Consider the following 6,369-nt stretch of genomic DNA (forward strand, 5'->3'; position numbering starts at 1 on the left):
TACCTTTCTTAGCACGGTGCCTGGCTCGGAGTCCGGGCCTAATCGAAGTTTATTGTCTAAAGGTCTCCCTCCCTCGGGGGGCCAGCCGGGATGGTGGCCTGGTGCCTCTCCAAGTCGGAGATCTGCCTCCACCTTCCAGCCAGGAGAACGGACCCTTCGAAATATCCCATTTCCCCAGGGTTAGGACCTTGTGCCATAGTGAAAGGAGCCTTGGGTTTGGAGTTGGAAGAAAATCTCGGTTCAAATCCCAGCCCTGCTGTTTGGGACCTATGTACTCCTTGGTCAATTCACTCAGCCACTCTGGGCCTCAGTTCCTATAATCTGTAAAATAGTACTCCTTGATCCAGGGACACACTGGCCTTCTGCCTATTCCCAGAATAAGATATTCATGTCCCAACTCCTGACAATTCCCTGTTGCCCAGGCCTAGAACCCTCAGCCTGACTCCCTTTAAGTCCCAACTAAAATCACACCTTCTACAGGAAGTCTTCCCCCAACCTTCTGAATTGCACTGCCTTCTCTTTGTTAGTTATTTCCTATTTATCCAGTCTATAGCTTGCTTTGCATAGATTTGTTGGTCTCTCACTCTTTAGATTGGAAGTTCCTTGAGGGCAGGGACTGAACTTTGCCTCTTTTTGTATCACCAGTACTTATCACATTCTCACTTTAAGTGACCTAGGCCTAAAAAGGCCAGAGTCTCCCCTTGCATCCTGGGTCATCTCCAGTCCTCCTGATAAATCAGGTCTCTGGACTCAGATGGCTCTGGGGGAGAAAGCGAGATTGGTGACCTTGCACAGCCCTCTCTCCCTCAAATCCAAGTCAACTGCAAGTAGTGTCATCCTCTCCCTGATGTCATGGTCCTCTTCAAGAACTAAACACAAACACAACAGTCACCAGGACTTAGCACGTTGTCCAAAACATTATGTTTATTGAAGTGAATTAAATTGTCAGGACTGAATTTGATGACCTATCTGGTCCCCCCAAACTCTACAAGGGTGAGCGTATAACTTCGGGGAATAACCTAGGAAGAAAAAACAAATCCCAGGCTCCCAATGATAAAAAGGTACATCATTTACCAGAATGGAAGACATGCTGTCTTGAAGATACCAACTCCAACTCCCAGCCGAAAAAGTAGGCATCACTACCCGCCATTCCCTCCCCAAGAAGGGGCAAGAATAGGGAAGGAACAAAGGAAGGGACAGATAGATGTTTGCTTGTGAGAGAAACAGAATTCTCCTTCCTATTCAGGGGGTGAGGTAAGGAAAGGCATCTCTGGTGCCCCTGGGAACGCCCTCAGAATTGCTGTTTGGGGGATATGCCTGGCAGCACTGGGGATGTTGCCCCCATTATGTATGCCCTTTCCTCTCATTAAGCCTCTTCCCAAACCACTCCCCCCGCCCAGTGGAGTCCTTTGTGGGAAGGCCCTTGTCCTGGGATGTGTTCTGGACTGCCCACCTTGTCATTCCTTGCCCTTGCTTTAGCTGGAGAGGAAAATCCCTGGTTGTTTTATCTTCATCACTTGTTTTACTACAACAGGCTGGGAAGGAGAAGGGGAGATTTAACCAGAGAGGGGCCAGACAGTGACCTGTCTCTGCCCTCGGGCAAGACATCTTCTGAAACCCCAGAATGACTCAGGGCCCCATCAGCAACATTTCCTGCCCAGACCGCATCCTGAAGAACAGGAGGGCAAGGTGGCTGGTCATAGTGCTGGCAGCTGGTATTGCCAGGGAGCAGTCAGAATTCCCCTCAGCCCCTCTCATTCTGTTCTCAGCCACCCTAGAAGGCTCTGCCCTGGGATTGGGTCGAGGATGCAGTAGCCAGGTTATCGGCTTCGAGCAGGTGAGTGACAGAGGTCTTTTCTCAGATCCTCCATCAAGACTGGGGAGTATCATTTAACTAGGGTCCAAGCATAAGAGTCTAGGGTGAGGATGGGAAGGGGGGTGGCATGTCAAAGGCAAGGAAAGGACCTAGGATACCTGAGAAACTAAGCCACTGGAAGAAGGAAGTGGGCAACCTCCCAGCCATGATTAGTGTATTTCTGAAGGGAAACCAGAGGACTCTCTTCAGAACAAGACTTTAGAGGTTATCTCTCTAGTCCATGTTGCGTTCCATTGAGATGGAGTGATGTGCCCAAGGTCACACAGGTAGTGACAGTGTCAGGATTCAAACCTAGATCTACTGATAGGGCTGGCCTTAGAATCAGTGGCTACAGGTGTGAATCCTGCCTCTTCCACCAGGGAGTCTTTGGGCAAGTCTGTTAACCAGTTTCCTCATCTGTAAAATAAAAGGCTCAAGCCAGATGACCTTTACAATCCCTTTTGGTTCTAAATCGGTGGTCCTCTGACTCCAGAGGGGCAGAGTTCTTTGCCTTCCCATCCCGTTGCCTCTTTATCCAGCAGAGTAAAGAGCCCAGGCCACTAAGCAGTTTCTTGGGGATCTAGATGTCTCGGTTTGTCTTCCTCCTCTGCTTTTCATTCCCCTATCCTTCCTCAGTCTCCCTTTCCTCTGGCACATCTCTCCCTGAGTCTCCATCCTTGTCCCACTACTTCTCTTCCTGTTTTCATCGTTATTTGTCTCACTTATGATTTTCCGGGGGGGGAGGGTTCATCTTTTCCATGGCCATAGAAAACACCTTGGTATCTGGATTCAATATCTGTCTCTATGTCTCTGTCTATGTCTCTCTGTCTCTGTCTCTGTCATTGTCTCTTTCTCTCATATCAGTTTACATGACCCCATTTAAGCCACGAGGTGGCACCATTTGCCAAGAGAACTTTCTTATCACACTCTGCATACCCCCTAACTCCCACCCCACTACCACCATCCCCAGGAAAGTCCTTTACGTGCCTTATGTCCTAGTTCAGACCCTCAGAGTGAATAGAAATAGAACTCTCCAAAGAATTTCCCCTTCCCTACCTAACAATTTTTTGGACAAATCCTTCAATTGGAGGGGATCCCACCTCCAAATGGAGCCCCCATCCCATACCTTTCAGTGAGTATTATGTCCCTGGAAGATTAAAAAAAAAAAAGACTAATCCCTTGGATGTATTTCCACCTAAGAATCTGAACTGGGTTTGAAATAAATTTGAAAGAAAATGAACAGTAAAGAGCTGTCTGGCGTTTACTTCTCTGGGACTGCCAGGTAGAACAGAGACACTACCATTTGGATTCTAAGCGTAGCTCTGCTCCAATTTCCCTGTGCCTCAATTTACCAAACTCTGCTTTCCCTCTCTGCATTAAGAAAGCAGAATGACCTTGATAAAGAAATAGCCAAAAGTGGATGTATTTTATGCTGAGGCCACGTTGCTCTGAACAGTGCCTGAGCTGTATCTAAGGCAGGGCTACTGGGGCGTTGTACTGAAAAGTAGAAGGCGCCCACAGGTCTTGTTACTGAACCTTAGCACTCAGCAAGAAGAATCTAGAGTAAGGATGGGGGGGTGGGAGAGGGGTGGCATGTCAAAGGCAAGGAAAGGACCTAGGATACCTGAGAAACTGAGCCAGTGAAGGAGGGAAGTGGGCAACCTCCCAGCCATGGTTAGTGTAGTTCTGAAGGGAAACCAGAGGACTCTTTTCAGACCAAGACCTTAGAGGTTATCTCTCTAGTCCATGCTGAGTTCCACTGAGGTGAAGTGATGTGCCCAAGGTCACACAGGTGTTGACAGTCAGGATTCAGACCTGGAAATGGAAAAGTTTTAGATGGAACAAGGTGGCCCCCGCTGAGGCGAATGCCTTGATTCCCTTCTCTACGCCTCTCCCCCCAAATCATTCAATGAGGAAGCATTTATTAAGCACTTACTATGAGTTAGGCATTATGCTATGCCACAAGGATGCCAAGAAAAAAAGAAAAGAAAAGGAAGAAAGAAGGAAAGAAAGAAAGAAAGAGGTTAGACTCAGTGCTAGAAAGAATTCCTTCCCTCAACAAGTTTATATTCCACGGGAGACACAACTTATTCATAAATTAATATAAACAAAGGACATACAAGGTAATCTGAGGGAGAGGAGTGAGGAGGGCCCTCGAAACTGAGCCCTTTATTAAAGATAGTTCTTGGGCTCGCTTTGAAATAAACAAAGGGTTGTAAGGGGTGGAGAGGAAGGAAAGAGTGCCCACTGCATACACAGCGGCAACCTGTCACTGTGGCTCTCCCTTCCCGTTTCTTTTGAATTTGTCTTAAAAAGTCGATCTGAGGTGGGGTTTGGGGTTTCGTAGCTCTAGCACCAAAGCTGTTCATTACTGCCGAGTTTGGGCAGTTGATAGAGTGATGGACCTGGAGTCAGGAAGAGCTTTGGCCCTGGGCAAAGCATCTAGCCTCTCTTCTCAGTTGGTTCATCTGTAAAATGGGCATCATCATCATAATATGATCTTCCTCCTGGGCTTGTTAAGAGAATAAAAGGAGAGGACATTTATAAAGTGCTTTGCAAGCCTTGTGGCACTGCATAGACGCTCACTGCTATTTATCAGCATGTCTCCTTCCGACAGGATTCCAAGTCCAAGATAACCCTGATCTTTAAAAATGCAGGTCCTCAGAGAGATTCAAGACAGCATTCAATGCTGGCCTTTTCCGCTGTGGGCTTCTTTGCTTCTTTCCCGAGCTGGGTATGCCTTTGTAATAGTTACAGAGGTATTGGCTCTGCCCTGGAAGCAGCTCCCTTTCTAGAAGGCCAAGCTGCTACTTTTGTAAGGGCTGACGTGGCTGTTGCTGGGCAGACAGGTGACCTTAGCTCAGAGAGCTAAGCCACCAAGGCTGTTTCAGGCTCGGGTGGTGGCCTACAGAAATCAGGCAAGCCTGAAGATCTTAGAGGTGAATGGCCCATAGGACTAGAAATGGGAAAGGACTTCTGAGAGCCAGCCCGCTGAGTCCAACCACTTCATTTTACAAATGAAGCAAGTCCAGTGATTTTCCCAGAGTCAGAAAGGTAGTAAGTGGCATTTAGCTTTCAGGGCCGTGCAGGGCCATGATTGCACTTTATCTTGATTACTAACATAAAAGCAACTTAACTTCTACAAAGCCTACCCTCTGAGGGTGAATATCTATAATCCTAAAACATACAAATAAAGAGAAGCACACATACTCTTTTTATCCTTGAATTATTCCCTCTGTCCCCAGTCCCTCTACCCAATGAGAAGGAAGGGAAATCTGCATGAAGGAAGTGACTTTTCAATCTGGGAATCAGTGTCTGATAGTGGAAACCATGGGATGGGTGTTTTGTGGATGCTAATAGCTCACATTTAGATAGTATTTTACAATTTACTAAGCTTGTTCTTCCCAGAACCATCCAGTGTAGTATAAAGTATCCTTACCTCCTCTCTGCCCCACCCATTTTACAGATAACAAAATGGACTCGATTTGCCCAAGCACATAGTGAGCTCCTGTTGTACCAGCACTCCTGGGGCCACCATTTCAGTGCCTCAGCTCAGAATTAAGTGCCTGGTACAATGGAAAGAGCATTAGAGTTGTTGGGCCTAGATTCAAACCTCACCTCTAACCTTGCGTGACACCCCCAGCCATGGTCTCTCTAATCTGTAAAATCTGTAAAAACAAAAAAGCTTGTACTAGATGTACTAGATGAGTTTCCCCCAGATCTCGATGTGACATCCTAGGACCTGGGGATGCTTATGCTTCTGCACCTTGGGAGGCAGAAAAAGAAAACTACAGAATGACCAACTTTAGGTCAATGTAGGAAAAACCATCCTAACAAAGAGAGTTGTCCCAATGCAGCACAGGATGCCTCAGGAGCCAGTGAGTTCTCTGGCCCAGACTTTTTTTAAAGCAGGAGCTGAATGGCCACTTGTAGGGGATGTTCCAAATGACCTCCTTGCTTCAGATGGGAAACCATTAAATTAGACAGTTTGTGCAAGCCCTTCCAACCAGGCTCGAACTGTCTAGTGAAGGCCCATCCTTACATTTTCGGTGCCAGCATTTACAACTGGGAAATCAGCAAATGCTACAAATTAAGGATTGATTTATTGTTTTGCTAATTGTCTAGACTGAAGAAAGAGATGGAGAAAATGTTCATAAGGCAGGTTACACTTAAAAGTGTCTCGTGAGTACATTTCTCATCCACCCCACTCCCTCACAGCCAGTTGTTAAACATTTATCAGCACCCCCTGGCTTCCAACTCCTAAGAGTTTCTGCTTCTGTGAAATTGGGAAGACTTCCTGAAGTCTTTTCCTATCATTGAAGGAGCTCTTTCACACCCTGGGTTTCATAGGGAGGAGGGAGAAATACTTCTCCCCTATCTCTCCTACCCTATCTTCCCTCCTCTTCCCCCAAGCAAAGACCAACAAAAATGGCAGGGGGTGGGGGAGAGCGCAGGGAGGGGGGCAGACTTGTTTTTAGGCTACCAAATTCCATTTCCTGTGGTTAAGCAGTAAA

Source organism: Notamacropus eugenii, chromosome 2 (genome assembly GCF_028372415.1).
Source record: "Notamacropus eugenii isolate mMacEug1 chromosome 2, mMacEug1.pri_v2, whole genome shotgun sequence".
Lineage (NCBI taxonomy): Eukaryota > Metazoa > Chordata > Mammalia > Diprotodontia > Macropodidae > Notamacropus > Notamacropus eugenii.